The sequence below is a fragment of the Lycium ferocissimum genome, chromosome 11 (genome assembly GCF_029784015.1).
Source record: "Lycium ferocissimum isolate CSIRO_LF1 chromosome 11, AGI_CSIRO_Lferr_CH_V1, whole genome shotgun sequence".
In the NCBI taxonomy this organism is placed as follows: Eukaryota; Viridiplantae; Streptophyta; class Magnoliopsida; order Solanales; family Solanaceae; genus Lycium; species Lycium ferocissimum.
In genome coordinates, this window is record NC_081352.1 from 17423650 (window position 1) to 17445111 (window position 21462).

Genomic DNA, 21462 nt, shown 5'->3' on the forward strand with positions numbered 1-21462 from the left:
CTATAGTTATAACGACTTTTAGATGAACTTAACATGCTATCATCCCGATGTATGATTATGTTTCCAGTGGAGTCCGAAATGAAGATTTTTATGCATATGATTTTGATACGTAACTATGATTTCTAGAGTTCTATTTGATATGTTCCCGAGTGACATTCGGAAGAAAATGATTTATGTGTATTGTCTTGGCTAATAAATGATAGTTCGTTTTGATTATTCTATTGGGTCTTTGTAAATGTTTTGCATTACATATGGTCTTCCGCGATTCTGCTCGTGCACACTATTGTTACTTCCTTCGCCGAGTCCCGGGCCGGTATATTATCGTGCGCACTATGCTATATTCCGAAGTTTGATGAGTTTATGAAGTATGATGTGTTACGAAGTATGATGTGATACGGAGTATGATGTGTTCGGAGATATGCAACATTCCGAAGTATGATGAGTTATGGCGCCCGAGACAAGAGGGGCGACCATGTTCCGTCCCCGGGTCCCATATATATATATATATATATATATATATATGATAATATGATGGCATATGATCTTATTTACCGAGTCCCTCACTAGAGGGCCGAGACACGATATGTGTGCATATGATATCTGATATTGACATGCATGATTTATGTTTCAGGAGTAAGCATTTTGACATTCTGATTATTATACTTATTTTCTGTACTACTTATGTACTTCGTATTTTAGATGCAAGCCCTCCGATATTACGGTTATTGTGCTTACTTTCTGTACTCCTCACTTCGGTTATGACCTCATTTTATGTATTTCATGCTTTACATACTCAGTACATATTCCGTACTGACCCCCTTTCTTCGGGGGCTGCATTTCATGCCGCGCATGTACACCCAGATGAGTAGAAGATGTTAGAAGAAGGTGTCCAGCTGGATTGGTGAGCTCCATTTCTTCCCAGAGTGCTGCCGAGTCAGAGTATATGTGTTATGTTATCTTGGATCATGTTAGAGACTTTGCAGACAGGGTCATGTATATAGCACGTCAGTTTTGTAGGCGGCTCCACAAGCCGATGTATTGTTATGCATTATATTACAGATTTCATACGATTACAGATTTTATTTGATTTGAAAAAGGTGAAAAGCACATTTGATTTCCGAAAAACTTTCATTATGTATTTATGTTATGATTTAAGGGCCCAGTATGACTATGAGTGTCACGAAAGTCAGCGGGTTAGCTCGGCCCTAGGTAAGGGCCGAGTGCCCATCACACCCTATCGGATTAAGGGTGTGACAAATTGGTATCAGAGCAATTCCTCCTAGGGGTTGTCTACAAAGTCGTATCCAGTAGAGTCCTGTTTATCTTTGTGAAGCCGGCCATATTTATAAACAGGAGGCTACGGGGCATCTAGGGTGGTTACTCTTCTTTCACCTCTTAGATCGTGCCATAGAGCCAAGTCATAGGAAATGAGATTCTTTATCCTAACCTTCGATTTCAGCAGAAAAACGACGTCGATCAAAGAAGGTGACCGACGATATTGGAGGTTACAAAGCACGCAGGTAAGCAAAGGTACGAAAGATATATGTCGAGTACGGTATTGACGTACCATTGAAATGTAAAGTTGAAAATTGAAAAGGAAAGTAAAGAGAAAAGTGTAACAGGTGCAGTTTGAGTTGGACGTACGAGGTAAGTTAACCATTTTCTGTCACACCCTTAATCCGATAGGGTGTGATGGGCACCCGACCCTTACCTAGGGCCGAGCGAACCCGCTGACTCTCGTGATACTCAAATCATACTGGGCCCTTAAATCATAACATAAATACAGTCATGAAAGGTTTTCGGAAATCAAATATGCTTTTCATACTTCTTCAAATCAAATGAAGTCTATAATCATATAAAATCTGTAAAATAATGCGTAACAATACATCGGCTTATGGCGCCGCTTACAAACTGACACACTATACACATGACTCTGTCTGCAAAGTCTCTAACATAGAATAGACTATCGTAACATAATACTCTGACTCAAAAGACTCCGGAGAAATGGAGCCCGCTAATCCGGAACATCTTTACTAATATCTTCACTCATCCGGGTATGCATACCGCGGCATGAAACGCAGCCCCCGAAGAAAGGGGGATCAGTACGGAATATGTACTGAGTATGTAAAGCATGGAGTACAGAAAGCAGGGTCATAATCGAAGTAGGAATTACGGAAACAAGTACAATGACCAGAAAAAATCATAAGACTTGCCTTTTAAAACATTTATCATGCATATACATATATCGGTAAGTAAAATCACATCATAATCATGTCATCATATCATCGTATATATACCGTACCCGGCCCTCTAGTGAGGGACTCGGTGAGTAAAATCATATCACAATCATGTATGCATGCATATATACATATATATATATATATACCGTACCCGGCCCTTTAGTGAGGGACTCGGTGAACAGAATCATCATATGTCATCCTGGCCACCATCCCCATCTCATCATATCATATATATATATATATATATATATATACCATACCCGGCTGTTATATCTCGCACTTTGTACGTCGGAACATTCTAAGTTAGTTGCGACAAGTTAAAGACAAGGCTATTTTTTCCGACTTTGTTTTAAGACAAAAGTCGCTTATGATTTCATTGGATGGAAATGTTAAGGAAAACTTGGGGTTAAAAGTGGAATTATGGAAACTAATATTTCATGAAATATGGGACCAAAAATGAATTATGAAAAGTTGAACATTTCATGAAAATTTGGGGCCAAAATGTGAGTTTTGAAAACTAGAAAATTCATGAAAATTTTTGCCATGTGGCCGGCCACATGTGATGTGGGCCATGGCCACATGGAATTTAAATATATGGGAATTGGATGACCAAGTTCATCATTTTCATCATTTCTCACTCTAGAAATTTCAAGAACAATGAAGAGAAAAAAAAGAAGGAGAAAAACGGCCAAGAGGGGGCTGGCCGAACCAGCCCCATGGAATTGATCATGAAAAATTTGTTTCTTCTAGCTTTCATACCAATTGGAAGGCCCTCGTTAACGTGGAGTAGTTGTTGGAACAAGAAAACCGCTCGTTGTCGCAAAATAACATCCTAGCTGAGTGAAGAAATTGAATGGAAAAGGTGAGGTTTAATCTTCCTTACATGTTTTATGAATGATTTGTGCATGTTGTGATATGTAGGAATGAATGAAAATCATGAAAACATAGATATTGATGTTGAACCGTGAACATGGAAAGTTGTGTGTGTAGCCGAGTTCATGTAATGTTGTGTAGAAGTAATGGATTAACTCTACTTAGCATGTTGATTGTTGTAGTATGTTGAAATGGATGGGAAATCATGAAGCTTGGTGTGTTAGGGAGGTGGCCGAATATGGCCTACCTTGTATGGTTAAGAACGAATTAATTCTAGTTAGTATTTTAGTTGTCGTCGATGTGAATTCTATGATGTAAAATGAAGTGTTAATGATTCAAGTTAAGGTTATAATTGTGTGGGCTGAATTGGAAGATAATGTGATCTTGATATGGTTTCTTGAATTTATGAAAATGAAGTTGTAAACGCATGTATTGTTGACATAATTTATGAATGTGGAAGAAAGAAAGGTGTTGGTAATGTTCTTGTTGAATTGGAATAGGTTCGGGTGGAGTAGTACATTGGTTGAAGTATCTTGAATATTTTGCGGATTGTTTAAAGCGCTCTTGAATCTTGTGTGAATGGTTTGGATTGGTATTTGAGTATGCGATCGTTGATATTAGTTTGAATATATGAAGTTGAATTGAATATAAATGAATGTCGTCGAATTATATAGAAGAGGAGTTATTAATGTTAAGATGCGTTTGGAGTTGCTTATTGATGTTGCTAGTGTGTTGTTGGTATGGTTGTTGATGAATTTGGCGAGTCGAATTCTCGGGGATGTCCAATTTATAGGGGAAGTCTTTTGCCCAAATTTTGTAGAAAAAGTAATGGCTTGGAATTGGATTCTTCGATGTTGATGACTAATATTCGATATCCATTGACGTTGTGTAGACCTTGGAGAGTCGAGATTTGAGTTGGATTAGCGTAGGTAGCGATTGAGGTATGTAAGCTTAACCCTTCTTTCTTTGGCATGTCTTAGACGTACGTAAGCTATGACATAATTTATGCTTCGGGGTAACTCCGCTCTTACGTTCCGAGTATGTATATGATTCTTATTTGCTTCATGATATGATATTTCTCATATGGTCCTTAAGCCTTATGTATACTTGGATTTCAAACATTGTATAAAGAATTTCGTTTTTAAAAGATCCTATGTCTAAAAACGTCCGTAACTTTCGCAAACAAAACCGGATTGCTTTGAAACGCTCACAAATGATTCCATAATGTGTAATGACTTTAAATTTCATGTGCGGGCCGAGTTGGTTTGACGTATATCCCTATGGTTTGCTCGAGATTTACTTTGGTATAGCCCTAACGGCTTGCTTTTGAAAGAACTTACCATGATTTCCGATTTGATTCTCGAGCATCGACTACTTACTCCATTGAGTCTATGATGTTGATTTATGTGCATATGGTTTCTCATTACTCTGGTCGTGCAAGCTCAATATGTCCTTCCCCGAGTCCCGGGCCGGGTACGCATTCGTGCAACTTCTCTGCATTGTTCACCGAGTCCCTCACTAGAGGGCCGGGTACGCTATATATATATATATATATATATATATATATATATGATGATATGATGATGTGATGAGATGGGGATGGCGGCCAGGATGGCACACCGAGTCCCTTGCTAGCGGGGCCGGGACACGCTATTCACCGAGTCCCTCGCTAGAGGGCCGGGTACGGTATGTATATATGTATATCTGCATGCATACATGATTATGATATGATTTTACTCACCGAGTCCCTCACTAGAGGGCCGGGTACGGTATATATGTACGATGATATGACGATATGATTATGATAAGATTTTACTTACCGATATATGCATATGCATGACAAACGTTTTCAAAAAGGCAAGTCTTATGATTTTCGAACTCTTTACTTCGGTATGATCCCTTCTTACGTATTTCATGCTTTACATACTCGGTACATATTCCGTGCATCGACCCCCCTTTCTTCGAGGGCTGCGTTTCATGCCGCGCAGGTACACCCAGATGAGTTGAAGATATTAGCAGAAGATGTTCCGGCGGGATTGGCGAGCTCCATTTTCTCCGGAGTGCTGCCGAGTCCGAGCATTATGATATGGATTCATGTTCCATGTTAGAGACTTTGCAGACAGTGTCGTGGGTATAAGATGTCAGTTATGTAAGCGGCTATGTAAGCCGATGTATCATTACGCATTGTATTAAAAGTTTTATATGTTACAGATTTTCTTTGATTCAAGAAAGGCAAAAAGCATGTTATTCTTCGAAAGATTTTCATTATGTATTTGTGTCATGATTTGAGCGCCAGCGTGATTATGAGTATTATGTGAGTCAGCGGGTTCGCTCGGCCCTAAATAAGGGTCGGGTGCCCATCACGCCCTAACGGAAATTAGGGTGTGACAAATTGGTATCAGAGCGGTTCGTCCTGGGGGTTGTCTGCAAAGTCGTGTCCGGTAGAGTCCTGTTTATGGTGTGAAGCGCGCCACATTTATAAACAGGAGGCTACGGGGCATCTAGGATGGTTACTCTTCTTTGACATCTTAGATCGTGCCATAGAGCCAAGTTATAGGAAATGAGATTCCTCGACACTAACCTTGATTCAGCGGAGAAATGGTATCGACGGAAGAAAGCGATTCAACGATGTTGGAAGTTACGAAGTACGCAGGTAAGCAAAGGTATGCAAGGTATATGTCGGGTAAGATATTAAAGTACGATTGAAATACAAGTTGAGATCAAAAAGGGAAAGTAAACAAGAAAGTGTGACAGGTGCCGATTGAGTTGGGCATACAAGGTATGTTTATTATTTTTGTCTTGTCGATGATGTTGGGAGCCTGTGAGGCATATATCGTGATATGATATGATATATGTATATATATATATATATATATACTTGTGAGGCATTGTTGGTATTTCCTGTGTACAGGTTTTGAGATAGTAGCAGTTACAGAGGAAACTCTACCGAAATTTTCCCAGAAATAAAGTGAAACTGAGATAAAGATTTGTAATATGTCTTGGAAGGTCGTGCCAATAGTAATGAAAAAAAATTGACTAAGCTACGAGTACGACCGACACCGAGGAAGAAGCTAATCATTCAATCAGGGATAATAATAATTATAAGGTCGATGTTGATATGGTACAGAGAGGTACAGAGAAATTGAAAAGGGCTTATGACACTAAGGGATGATTTAGAGAAGACTGGCAAATCTTACCAGGGAGTTATTTAAGGTGCCGACCGAATGGACAAGCAGGGACGAATTACGACGAGCTTATAGTTAAAAAGGGGTAATAGTACGATTAAGATAAGAGTACGGAGGAAAGGAATTGTGATGGATACGAAGGTATCGATAGGATAGTTTGTGAAACGTTAAGGGTAAAGTTGGTCAACAAGGATTAAGAAGCGTTACAATGTAGAATTGATTTACAGGTAAGGTACAGTGAAGATTGTTATGAAAATAAGAAAAGCCTAGTGAGAAAGTGGCTAAAGCTACGATATGATCTATGTCGCTAGAATCTAACGACGAGTGTGAAACGGAAGAGTGAAATATAGAACGAATAAGAAAGGCTTGTCAAGTTCCGTAGGAAAAGTTTGGAATAAGCATTATATAATAGTGGAAATGATAGTGAGCGTAAGAAAAGGAAGGGTAATCGGAAGAAGAGAAAATAGGAAGAGAGCGAGATAAGAGTATAATAGTAGATCATGACATGTGTAGCTAAGGACACGGGTACTATAAGTGACGGGAATGTGAAAAACTCGGTTATAGGAAAAATGAGGGCAGAAATCCAAGGACTGCTAATTGAGTATCTGTAAGAAACGTTGATCGAGGTGCATTCCTCGCCATTGAGATCTGGAGATCTAAGACAGAAAAGTAGTCATGTCTAGAGGTGAAACGTGAATATTGAGGATTAAAAGGAGGGCAAAATAGTAATTGTGAAGTCAGGAGACTAAGAAACCTTTCTAATTCGGAGGAAAACGCGTTACGAGGACGTTTCGAAATCCGTTAGGACTTCGACTTACTCTAAAATACGTGACAAAGGTGATGCGGTAGGGTGGACGCGATTATACGAGCGATAAAGTGTCGTATTCATCGGAGTTCTAAAGTTAAGCGTCTTTGAAGCGAGAGAAATTCTAGGATGGGTGACCCCCCGGGAAGTTTTCTGAAAGTTCTACAAATTCAGACGCAAGAAGTAAATGAGGAGTCAGAGTGATTTAAGGACAAATTAAGAGTATGAGGAGTGGGCAGAAACCCAAAAAGGTCGCGCAGAACGAGGCGAATTAGACCGATAAAGAGGAAAAAGGTACGTCGCAGCTCTGGAATTGGGGTGAGTTGGAATAGTGTATGGAGATATCTTGTAAGCAAGATAGTAGGGACTATATGTGTACATATGTACGCGCAGGATATCCTGTACATGGTTAGATCAGCGGACATATGTATTCCGGTAATCAACGTGGCGGTATGTGGAAGGCATTAAATCGGATAGAGTAACGAGGTTCAAGGGAAAAGGTACATAAAGAGTGCAAATGTTACAGGGCAAGCTGATGTTGTTTTCATTACAAGTTAAGCTTGGGAAGTGTTAATACAACGATATTTGGAAAGGAAAGAAAGTGAGTAAATGAACGGCAAGGGAATTAAAATGTCGGGATAAAAGTACCGCTTAATTGGGATTGGAAATACGGATTTAGGGCAAAGTAAAGTTGGACGATAGTATAAGTACACCCCTAAAGGGGGGAAGCGAGGGAGAGAGATACAAGTGTAAGGCGAAGACAATCGACGCTACAATGTCCTGGATACGAATGCGTGGGCCGCAGGTAAAGTTCTTTGCTAAGACAAGCTAGAGAGATCGAAAAGCCAGCAGTAAAAGCATAGAAGTCAGGGCAATAATCGAGATGGCGCTGAGAATTAATTATAAGTATCCGGAATAACATGATATTAGGAAATGGAGACTTTAAGAGGGAATATGACAAAGGAAAGTAACGAGTAGCTTACGGAGACATTGTGAAAGGTAGTACGGCTATACGGGATCAGAGGTTAAGGGGTAGGCCATAGAGTGGTTGCTAGCAGTAGAAAACTTCCTATGGTAGAAAGTAAGAAAAGCGGGGAAAAGAAGTATGATAAGGTAGACTCCTAGCAAATGAGAGCACGTGAGTAAGATCTGGAATAGTACGAACCGGGGAAAAGGAACGATCGTGACTAAGATTAAATAGTACATGTTACCTATGAATATTTATACTTGGAGGTGAGACCAAGTAAATGCTTAACGAAAAAAAGTTTAGGGTCGGTAATAATAATACGGTGATAATACTTTAAGTGCATTAAGGAAAGATATTAGGATGGTTTGAGATAAGTTACCGAGGTGGAACCAGTGCTGAGAACGAACAAGACATGCTTATGGTCGAACAAAAAATGTATTCCGGTGCTGGTGGTAGGAGAAAAGAGGCAAAGATAAAGTGAAGCATAAGGATTAGTGAAGCTACGTTGAGGCGGTTCTTAGAATAATTCGACCCCCCTGCGTACATTCGGGTAAGGATTGCAACATCACGGGTGACAAGGAAGTTGAGAGCAAGGTCCGAGCAAAGGGACGATAGAAGAATTCGGATTAGAGATAAGGTAATGACATGAGACAATGTGTTGAAAATGTGACAAGATGAGTAAAGAAAAAATTGTAAGACGATTTAAGCAAGTGATCAGAACTAGTTGGCCATTAAAAGGAGGGTGAATTTATACGTCAACTTCTTTCGGAATTGTATCCGCCGATAATGGTTAAAGTAGGGAACGGTTATTAGTAGCTCAGAAACGACAGAAATCATATGACGACAATCGGTATCGACACTTAGAATTCCAGACTGGCGAATGGGTATGCTTGAAGATATCATCCGTGAAGAACGTAATCAGATTCAACAAGAAGGAAGAGCTTAACTCGAGATGCACCGAACCTTATTACACTAATTGTAAGGCAAGAAGGTTGCGTGCTAAAGACATAGCTTCCGTTAAGGCACCGTGGTGGAATAATAACGAAGGGAAATGACTTGCGAACCTGAGGAGGAAATGAAAGAGAAATATGATTGGTAAATGAGATTGCATGTTATGGTAGTAAAGGAAACCCCCCCCCCCCCCCTCGAGATCCTTAAGACCCTATACGACTAGTTGAACATTCGAGGACGAATGTTCCAAAGGGGGGAAGGATGTTATATCTCGCACTTTGTACGTCGGAACATTCTAAGTTAGTTGCGACAAGTTAAAGACAAGGCTATTTTTTCCGACTTTGTTTTAAGACAAAAGTCGCTTATGATTTCATTGGATGGAAATGTTAAGGAAAATTTGGGGTTAAAAGTGGAATTATGGAAACTAATATTTTATGAAATATGGGACCAAAAATGAATTATGGAAAGTTGAACATTTCATGAAAATTTGGGGCCAAAATGTGAGTTTTGAAAACTAGAAAATTCATGAAAATTTTTGCCATGTGGCCGGCCACATGTGATGTGGGCCATGGCCACATGGAATTTAAATATATGGAATTGGATGACCAAGTTCATCATTTTCATCATTTCTCACTCTAGAAATTTCAAGAAAATGAAGAGAAAAAAAAAAAGGAGAAAAACGGCTAAGATGGTGGCAGAGAAGAGAGCCCCATGGAATTGATCATGAAAAATTTGTTTCTTCTAGATTTCATACCAATTGAAGGCCCTCTTTAACGTGGAGTAGTTGTTGGAACAAGAAACCCCTCGTTGTCGCAAAACAACATCCTAGCCGAGTGAAGAAATTAAATGGAAAAGGTGAGGTTTAATCTTCCTTACATGTTTTATGAATGATTTGTGCATGTTGTGATATGTAGGAATGAATGAAAATCATGAAAACATAGATGTTGATGTTGAACTGTGAACATGGAAAGTTGTGTGTGTAGCCGAGTTCATGTAATGTTGTGTAGAAGTAATGGATTAACTCTACTTAGCATGTTGATTGTTGTAGTATGTTGAAATGGATGGAAATCATGAAGCTTGGTGTGTTGGGAGGAAAAAATATGGCCTACCTTGTATGGTTAAGAACGAATTAATTTTAGTTAGTATTTTAGTTGTCGTCGATGTGAATTCTATGATGTAAAATGAAGTGTTAATGATTCAAGTTAAGGTTATAATTGTGTGGGCTGAATTGGAAGATAATGTGATCTTGATATGGTTTCTTGAATTTATGAAAATGAAGTTGTAAACGCATGTATTGTTGACATAATTTATGAATGTGGAAGAAAGAAAGGTGTTGGTAATGTTCTTGTTGAATTGGAATAGGTTCGGGTGGAGTAGTACATTGGTTGAAGTATCTTGAATATTTTGCCGATTGTTTAAAGCGCTCTTGAATCTTGTGTGAATGGTTTGGATTGGTATTTGAGTATGCGATCGTTGATATTAGTTTGAATATATGTAGTTGAATTGAATATAAATGAATGTCGTCGATTTATATAGAGAGGAGTTATTAATGTTAAGATGCGTTTGGAGTTGCTTATTGATGTTGCTAGTGTGTTGTTGGTATGGTTGTTGATGAATTTGGCCGAGTCGAATTCTCGGGGATGTCCAATTTATAGGGGAAGTGCTGCCCAAATTTCTGTAGAAAAAGTAATGGCTTGGAATTGGATTCTTCGATGTTTATGACTAATATTCGATATCCATTGACGTTGTGTAGACCTTGGAGAGTCGAGACTTGAGTTGGATTAGCGTAGGAAGCGATTGAGGTATGTAAGCTTAACCCTTCTTTCTTTGGCATGTCTTAGACGTACGTAAGCTTTGACATAATTTATGCTTCGGGGTAACTCCGCTCTTACGTTCGAGTATGTATATGATTCTTATTTGCTTCATGATATGATATTTCTCATATGGTCCTTAAGCCTTATGTATACTTGGATTTCAAACATTGTATAAAGAATTTCGTTTTTAAAAGATCCTATGTCTAAAAACGTCCGTAACTTTCGCAAACAAAACCGGATTGCTTTGAAACGCTCACAAATGATTCCATAATGTGTAATGACTTTAACTTTCATGTGCGGGCCGAGTTGGTTTGACGTATATCTGTGGGGCTCGAGATTTACTTTGGTATAGCCCTAACGGCTTGCTTTTGAAAGAACTTACCATGATTTCCGATTTGATTCTCGAGCGTCGACTACTTACTCCATTGAGTCTATGATGTTGATTTATGTGCATGTGGTTTCTCACTACTCTGCTCGTGCAAGCTCAATATGTTCTTCACCGAGTCCCGGGCCGGGTACGCATTCGTGCAACTTCTCTGCATTGTTCACCGAGTCCCTCACTAGATATATATATATATATATATATATATATATATATATATATATATATATATATATGATGATATGATGATGTGATGAGATGGGGATGGCGGCGGGATGCACCGAGTCCCTGCTAGCGGGGCGGGACACGCTATTCACCGAGTCCCTCACTAGAGGGCCGGGTACTGTATGTATATATGTATATCTGCATGCATACATGATTATGATATGATTTTACTCACCGAGTCCCTCACTAAAGGGCCGGGTACGGTATATATGTACGATGATATGACAATATGATTATGATAAGATTTTACTTACCGATATATGCATATGCATGACAAACGTTTTCAAAAAGGCAAGTCTTATGATTTTCTGAACTCTTTACTTCAGTATGATCCCGCTTACTGTATTTCATGCTTTACATACTCAGTATATATTCCGTCGACCCCCTTTCTTCGGGGCCGCGTTCGTACCGCGCGAGGTACACCGGATGAGTGAAGATATTAGCAGAAGATGTTCCAGCGGGATTGGCGAGCTCCATTTTCTCCGGAGTGCTGCCGAGTCTGAGCATTATGATACGGATTCATGTTCCATGTTAGAGACTTTGCAGACAGTGTCGTGGGTATAAGATGTCAGTTATGTAAGCCGATGTATCATTACGCATTGTATTAAAAGTTTTATATGTTACAGATTTTCATTGATTCAAGGAAGGCAAAAGGCATGTTATTCTTCGAAAGATTTTCGTTATGTATTTGTGTCATGATTTGAGAGGCAGCGTGATTACGGGCATTATGTGAGTCAGCGGGTTCGCTCGGCCCTAAATAAGGGTCGGGTGCCCATCACGCCCTAACAGAAATTAGGGTGTGACACCGGCCCTCTAGTGAGGGACTCGGTGAACAATGCAGTAGAATGTGCACGAATACGTACCCGGCCCGGGACTCGGTGAAAGATGCATTGAGGCATGCACGAGCAGAGTAGTGAGAAACCATATGCACATAAATCATTTCCAGAGACTCAATGAAATAGTACAAACGGACCATCATTTGAAAGTCGGGACAAAAGTTATATCAAAAATCTTTCGGACGTTACTCGGAAACATATCAAACGGAATTTTAGAAATCATAGCAACGTATCGGAATCATAAGTATACGAATTATCATTTCAGACTCAATAGATAAGTATATAATCATACTCGGGGGTCGGAAAATAGTCATATTAAGTTCTTTCAAACATAGGTCATTAGAACCAAACATAGAAAGTCGCGGGACCCACGGGCGAGCGTCAACCCAATCCGGGCCCGCCTATGAAAGTTACGAACCTTATTCACTTTAGGACTTCCCACGAACATATCGAAGCGATCCGAGCCCTTCTGTGAAAGTTACGGACGTTCGTAGTTTCGGAATCGTTTAGAAACAAAATTCTTTTGAAAACAAAACTTTCATGCAACTTTTGAAATTTAGTTATGCAAAAGACATAGAGCTATAATTCGACTACATTACGAATACGGATATCAAGAAACAAATAAGGATCACAAACATGCCCGGATCGCAAGAATAGAGTTACCTCGGAGTGTGTGTCATAACTTACTTTCAACTAAGACATGCCAAAAGAAAGAAAGGTTGAGCTTTACATACCTCGTTTGCTTCCTACGCTAGTCAGACTTAAATCTCGGGCTTCCAACAATCTACAACAACGTCATTAGGCATTAACCATTAGTCATAAACGCTTAAAAATCCACTTCCAAGCCATCACTTATTTACAGAAATTTGGGCAGCATCTCCCCTATAAATCCAACCACCCCGAGAATTCAACTCGGCCAAATCGACAACAACCATACCAACAACCATACTAACAACATCCATAAGTGATTCAAAACGCATTCTAACATTAATAATTCCTTTCTACACAATTCGACAACATTTCATTTATATTCAAATAAACTACATACGATCAAGCCAATACCAATGCTCACATATTCCATTACTAACCCGCAACCATTCAAACATGATTTAAGGACATTCCAAGCAATCCATACAATATTCAAACAGCCCGGCCAACATGCTATACCACCCAAAACTTCCTAAATTCCATAAGAACAACGACAACACGCTTCTTCCGAATTCATAAACTATATCAACAATTCCATACGTTAGCAACATCATTTTCATTAATACAAGAAATTATATTGAAATCACATTATGTTCTAAATTAGCCCACAACAATTACGACTCCAACTTGAATCATTAAACCCTTATTCTTGCCATAAAATTCATAACAACAAGAAGCAAAACATCAAGTAACATCAATTCATCCTTACTACACAAACAATCCATATCCATGGCCACACACCATCATACAATATTTCATGATTTTCATCCATTTTCATACACTATATGACACGTCCAAAACATCCATAAAACATGTAAAGGAGGATTGAATCTTACCTTTTCCTTTCAATTCTTCCACTCGGCTAGGATCCTCCATAGCTAAAACGAATGGTTTCCTTGTTCCAACAACTAATCCACGTTGTAGAGGACCTTCCAATTAGTAGAAAACTAGAAGAAAAATAATTTCCCATGATCAAATTTTTAGGACCCCATTCGGCCAGCCCCTTGGCCGAATGGTTCTCCATTCTTTTCTTCATGTTTCTTCATATTTCTAGAGGGACAAAAGATGACTACTTGTCTTGATTTTTCATCACATGTCCATATATATATATATGTGTGTGTGTGTGTGGCCGGTTGTGCCCCTTTTTTTTCTCCAATTTTCTAGACTTTTCTTAAGTAATAAAAGATGAATAATTTGTCTTACCTTGTCATCTTTGTCTATATATATATGTCTCCCACAAATATGAGATGACCACATGTACATCTTCATGGCTCAAGACAATTGGCCAACCATGGGTGGGACCCATGCCACATGGACGGCCACCTTCGCCTTTTGGCCATTTCATGAAATTATTTTCCCCAACTTTTAGCCTCTAATTTTTTCTTATTCCAAATTTACCCTTAATTCTCCATACCAATAAAAGGATGAATATGCAACTTATGCATTCTTAACAAAACCGGAAAAAAATATAACCTTGTCCTTAACTTTCCGCAATCTACTCGGAATATCCCATTGTATAAAATACGGGATATAACATTTTCATACTATTGTTGATATTGGGAGCCCTGTGTGGCCGTGATATGATATGATATATATATATATATACATGTGTTGGCCCTGTGAGGCACTGTTGGTATTTCCTGCGTGCAGGTTTTAAGATAGTAGGAAATATAGAGGAAATTCTGCCAAAAGTTTCCAAGAAATAAAAAGAGAATGAGATATGGGTTTGTGATATGCCTTGAAAGGTTGTGTCAATAGTAAGGGTAAGATTTGGCTAAGTTACAAGTACGGCTGAGCTTGGGAAATAAGTTAACAGCTGAATTGATGGTAATGGTAATCGGAGGTCGATATCGATATGGTAAAAAGAGTTAGAAAGGGTTTGTGACATTAAGAGATGATTTAGAAGAGGTTGGTAAATCTTGAAAAATGTGACATTAAGGTACCAACTGAATTGCTAAGCGGGGATAGATTATGACGAGTTTATAGTTAGAAGAAATAATAGTAGGATGGAGACAAGAGTGCAGAGGAAAAAAGAATTGTGACGGACACGAATGTATTGATAAGACAGCTTGTGAGATATCAAGGGTAAGGTTGACCAGAAAAGGAAAAAGGTTAAGAAGTGTTACACTATAAGATTGATTACGAGCAAGATATTATGTGGATATAATGAGGATTGTCATGAAAACGAGCAGAGCCTAGCAAGTAAGAGACCCTTTCTAGTTCGGCGGGAGATGTGCTGTGAGAACATTTTGGAATCTGTTAAGACTTCAATTGACTCCAGATTAGGTGATGAAGGTCATGCGGTGAGGTGGACGCGATTATACTAGCATTAAAGCATTGTATTTCATCAGAGTCCTAAGGTTAAGCGTGCTGGAGTGAGAGAAATTTCAGGATGGGTGACCCCCTGGGAAATATTCTGAAAGTTTTATAAATTTAGACATAAGGGACAAATGAGAAGTTAGGGTAGCCTAAGGGAAATTAGAGTATACAGAGTGGGCGGAAACCTTAAGAAGTCGCGTAGGACGAGGCGGACCAGACCGGTGGAAAAGAAAGAAAGCGAGTAGGTGGAAGGTAAGGGGATCAGAACGTCGGAGTAAAAGTGCCATCTAACTGAGAGTGGAAAATGTGGACATAGGGCAAAGTATAATCAGGAAATAGTATAAGTACACCCCTGAAGGGGGGAAGCGGGTGCGAGAGATGCAAGTGTAAGATGAAAACAATTGACATTACAATATACTTGATATGGACGCTTGAGCTACAGGTAAGATTCCTTGCTGAGACAAGTTAGTAAGATCTAAAGGCCAGCAATAAGCGGGGTAGAAGTCAGAATGGTAATTGAGATAGTGCTGAGAATTAATTGTGGAGATCTTAAACGATATGACATGGGAAAGTGGAAGCTTAAGAAAGGAGGGAATACGACAAGGAAAGGAGAACCCTATAGCTACTGGATCGTCGGGTAAGAAGATTGCGTATTAAGGACGTAGCTTCTGTTAAGATATCATGGTGGAGCAATGACAGGAAGGAGACGACTTGGGAAGCTAAAGAAGTGATGAAGGAGAAATATGATTGGTGCATGAGATCGCATGTTATAGTAATAAAGAAACCCCCCCCCCCTTGAGGTTCTTATAAGACCTTATGCGACTAGTTGAACATTCGAGGACGAATGTTCTAAAGGGGGGAAGGATGTTATATCCCGTATTTTTGTACATTGGGATGTTCCGAGCTAATCATGATAAGTTAAGGACAAGGTTATATTTTCTTCCGATTTTGTTAAAGTGCATAAGTTGCATATTCATCTTTTTATTGGTATGGAGCATTAAGGGTACATTTGGAATAAGGAAAAACTAGGGGCTAAAAGTTGGGAAATTTTTTTTCATGAAATGGCCAAAAGGCCAAGGTGGTCGTGCATGTTGGAGTAGGCCCCACCCATGGTTGGCCAATTGTCTTGAGCCAAGAAATGGTACATGTGCTCATTTCATATTTGTGGGAGCTATATATATATGCATGGAGTGAAAGACCAAAAATTCATCTTTTGTGACTTTAGAAAATTCAAGAAAGATGGAGAAAAAGAGAGGAGAGGGAGTTCGGCCATGGGCTGGCCGAACTTGGTCCATGGAAATTAAAAGAAAAAAATTATTTTCTCCTTGTCTCTTTACTAATTGGAAGGTCCTCTACAACATGGAGTGGTTGTTGAAGCGAGCAAGGCGTTCGTTCTTGCGATTCTTCACACTATCCGAGGGAGGAACTAGGTGGAAGAGGTGAGGTTCAATCTCCTTTTTTCGTATGTTATGCATGGTTTCTGTATGTTGTGGAGTGTGGAAATGAATGGAATTCATGAAGTTATGGTGTGGAAATTGTGGCCGTGTGTATGGACCATTTGTGTAGTAAGGATGAATTGATGTCACTTGATATTTTGCTTGTTGTTGTTGTGAATTTTATGGCAAGAATAAGGGTTTAATGATTCAAGTTAGAGTCGTAATTGTTGTAGGCTGATTTAGAACCTAAAGTGATTCTAATATAGTTCCTTGAATTTACGAAAATAATGTTGTAAACGTGTGGATTGTTGATGTAGTTTATGAGTTTTGGAAGAAAGAAATATATTATGGTTGTCATGTTGAGTTGGGAAGGTTTCGGGTTCCGTGGCATATTGTTTGGATTGTTTGAATATTGTGTGGATCGTTTGAAGCGTTCTTGAAACTTGTTTGAGCGGTCTCGGATTAGTACTTTAATATGCGAGCATCGATGTTAGCTTGAAAGTATGTAGTTGAATTGAATGTGATTGAATGTTGTTGAATTATGTAGAAAGGAGTTACTAATGTTATAATGCGTTGGGAATTAATTATCGATGTTGTTTGTATGGTTGTTGGTATTGTTGTTGAAGATTTAGCCGAGTTGAATTCTCGGGGTGGTTGGATTTGTAGGGGAAATGCTGCCCAAATTTCTGTAGATAAAATGATGGATTGGAATTGAATCCTTCAGTGCTTATAGCTAATGTTGGGCATGTGATGACGTTGTTGTAGATCTTGAGAAGCCGAGGCTTAAGGTTGGATTAGCTTAGGACGCGGACGAGGTATGTAAAGTTTAACTCTTCTTTCTTTTGGCATATCCTAGTTGTAAGTAGGCTATGATACGAGCCTCGGGGTAACTCTATTCTTGCGATCCGAGTACGTCTACGATTCTTATTCACTTTTTAAAGTTGGCATCCGTAATGTAATGGGATAATGGTCCTTTTGTCTTTGGTATGATTGGTTTTCAAATGTTGTGTAAAAAGTTTGTTCCTAAAAAGTTCTATGTCGAAAAATGGCCGTAACTTTCGTAGACAGAACCGGATCGCCTCGATATGCTCGTAGGAGATTCGGTAGCGTATAATGATTATGTCTTCCATAGGCGGGCTCGGATTGGGTTGACGCTCGTCCGTGGGTCCCGCGACTTTCCCTTGCATAGTTATAACGACTTTTAGATGAACTTAACATGGCTATCATCCCGACTCCCGAGTATGATTACTTATTTATCTGTTGAGTCTGAAATGAGGATTTTTATGCATATGATTTTGATACATAACTATGATTTCTAGAGTTCTATTTGATATGTTCCTGAGTGACATTCGGAAGAAACCTGATTTGACTATTGTCTTGGCTAATAAATGATAGTTCGTTTTGATTATTCTATTGGGTCTTTGTAAATGTTTTGCATTACCTATGGTCTTCCGCGATTCTGCTCGTGCACACTATTGTTACTTCCTTCGCCAAGTCCCGGGCCAGTATGTTATCGTGCGCACTATGCTATATTCCGATGTATGATGAGTTTTCCGAAGTATGATGAGTTTATGAAGTATGATGTGTTAAGAAGTATGATGTGATACGGAGTATGATGTGTTCGGAGATATGCAACATTCCGAAGTATGATGAGTTATGGCGCCCGAGACAAGAGGGGCGACCATGTTCCATCCGCCGGGCACTAGAGGGCCGGGACACGATATGTGTGCATATGATATCTGATATTGACATGCATGATTTATGTTTCAGGAGTAAGCATTTTGACATTCTGATTATTATACTTATTTTCTGTACTACATATGCACGATCTATATTTCAGATGCAAGCCCCTCCGATATTCTGGTTATTGTGCTTACTTTCTGTACTCCTCACTTCGGTTATGACCTCATTTTCTGTATTTCATGCTTTACATACTCAGTACATATTCTGTACTGACCCCGTTTCTTCGGGGGCTGCGTTTCATGCCGCGCAGGTACACCCAGATGAGTAGAAGATGTTAGAAGAAGGTGTCTAGCTGGATTGGCGAGCTCCATTTCTTCCCGGAGTGCTGCCGAGTCAGAGTATATGTGTTATGTTATCTTGGATCATGTTAGAGACTTTGCGACACGGGGTCATGTATATAGCACTTCGATTTTGTGGCGACTCCACAAGCCGATGTATTGTTATGCATTATATTACGATTTCATACGATTACGATTTTATTTGATTTGAAAAAGGTGAAAAGCACGTTTGATTTCCAAAAAACTTTCATTATGTATTTATGTTATGATTTAAGGGCCCAGTATGACTATGAGTGTCACAAAAGTCAGCGGGTTCGCTCGGCCCTAGGTAAGGGCCGGGTGCCCATCACACCTTATCAGATTAAGGGTGTGACATATACGATAACATAATAAGGAAACATAGAAAGCATAAGAAGAAAAGATGATTGTAGCTGTGTTATACCCCGCGTTTTCAGAGCATGAGTTTGACATGTACCTCATCGTAGTAATGGGATGTTTTAAAAGGCACAAGCCATGGAGAGTACGTAACAACGAAGAAAAAGGGTGAATTACGATCTCGTAAGTCGTAATCGGAAAAGAATATTTTGAAACACAGAAACATGGCCATTATTAGTGTAATAAGTGATAAATATCATGTATGGAGAATTTCGGAATATTTCGGGATTGAGCAAATTGAAGAAAATTAGTTCGACGAAAATTTGAGAAACGCGGTACGGATTTTAGTCAACTTTGGAGGCGCATATCTCATAGTATATGTGGAGTTTTAAGGTGTTTCAAAATCCTAAAATGAAGTTCGTCGAGTCTAGTTTGTAATGCAACAAACCGTTCATTGATAGGACATCGGAGTAGAGAATTATAGACGTTACAAACTGAAGCTGTCGACGCGAAACAGCCCGCGGTACAAGCAGTCTTTTGTAGCTACGAAGAAACCGACTTGACATTCGTTTTAAGGGACGAAACCTCTTTTTTCAGCACAAAAAAAAAGTTCCAAAATTTCTAGAAAATTCAGCCCCTCTCCCTTCCTTTCTACATAATTAAATTGAGGGATTTTATGGCTAATTGAAGGAAAAAGAAGGAGATCACAACAGCCATGGAAACCCACGGCCATGGTGTTTTTGAAGAAGGTTACATGTTGGCTTTAAGAGCTTGGCTTCTAAGGTAAGATTCCATTCCCTTTTCCATGTTTTGGAAATGATTAATCTTGGTATGTAATTGGTGGATGTGGAATTGAATGCAAAAATTGTGTGGGTTGATGTTGAAGCTTGTTTGGGCCGTGGGGGAGGGCTGTTTTAAGCTAGAAGTGGTGAGTAAATTTTAATTAGTGTTGTTGTTGTTGTTGTCATGAATCAAATGGTGAAAGTAAAGGGAGTTTGATGATTAGAGATGAAGTTACATTTGTTTAGTGGGCTGTTCTTGTTGAATTGAGGGGTTAAGGATTGAGATAATGTGTTATGTTGTTGATCTCGTGTAATTGGTGGACTAAGTGTCATTAAAACTTGTGTTGTGTTGATTGTAATTGACGGGCTGTTTTAGAAGCTAATGTGAATCAAATATAGTTTCATGGATTTATGGAAGATAATATTGTCAATGTGTGAATTGTTGGTATGGTTGATGAAATTGAAAGGAAGAAATGTGTTGTTGATTATTTTCTTGAACTTAGCGGATTTCGGGTGAAGTAGTATATTGTTGGATTGCTTTGAATATTATGCGGATTGTTTGAAATGTTCTTGAATCTTGTTTAAATGGTTTGGATTAGTACTTGAACGTATGAATATTGATGTTGGTTTGATCGTATGCGGTTGATCTGAATGAAAATGGAATATCGTCGAATTGTATAGAAAGGAGTTACCAATGTTAGAATGCGTTTTGAATTCATTATTGATGTTGTTAGAATGGTTGTTGGTATTGTTGTTGGTAATATTGGCGAGTTGAATTCTCGGGGGTTGTTGAACTTATGGAAATCTTTGAAATTTACGTAGATAAAGTGATGGCTTGGGATTGGATTCTTAAGTGCTTATGGCTAATGTTTGGTACTTAACGACCTTCTTGTAGATTTTGAGCAGTCGAGACTTGAGTTTGGATTAGCTTAGGAAGCAAATGAGGTATGTAAAGCTTACCTTTCCTTCTTTTGGCATGTCTTAGATATGGCTAAGTTATGATATGTTATGAGCTTCGGCGGTAACTCTGTTCCTAAAGTCCGAGCATGTTTACGATGCTTATTTGCTTCTTGATGTTGGCATCCTTATATGGTCAGGCTATGGTTTATATGTCTTTGTATGATTGGTTTTCAATGTTGCATAAAAGTTTTGTTTTCAAAGAGTTTTGTAACTACGAACGTCCTTAACTTTCACAGATAGAACCGGATGGCTTTGATATGCTCGTAAATGATTTTATGACGTATAATGACTATGACTTTCGTAGGCGGGCCCGGATTGGGTTGACGCTCGTTCGTGGGTCCCACGACTTCTTCTGTATAGTCCTGATGGCTTTTGAAAGAATTCAATATGACTATCTTTCCGACCCCCGAGTATGATTACTTATTTATACGGAGTCTGAAATGAGAATTTTTATGCATATGATTTTGATACGTAACTATGATTTCTAAAATTCTATTTGATCTGTTCCCGAGTGACGTTCGGAGGAAACTTGATTTGACTATTGTTTGGGCTTTTAAATGAGGACTTGTTTGATCATTCTGTT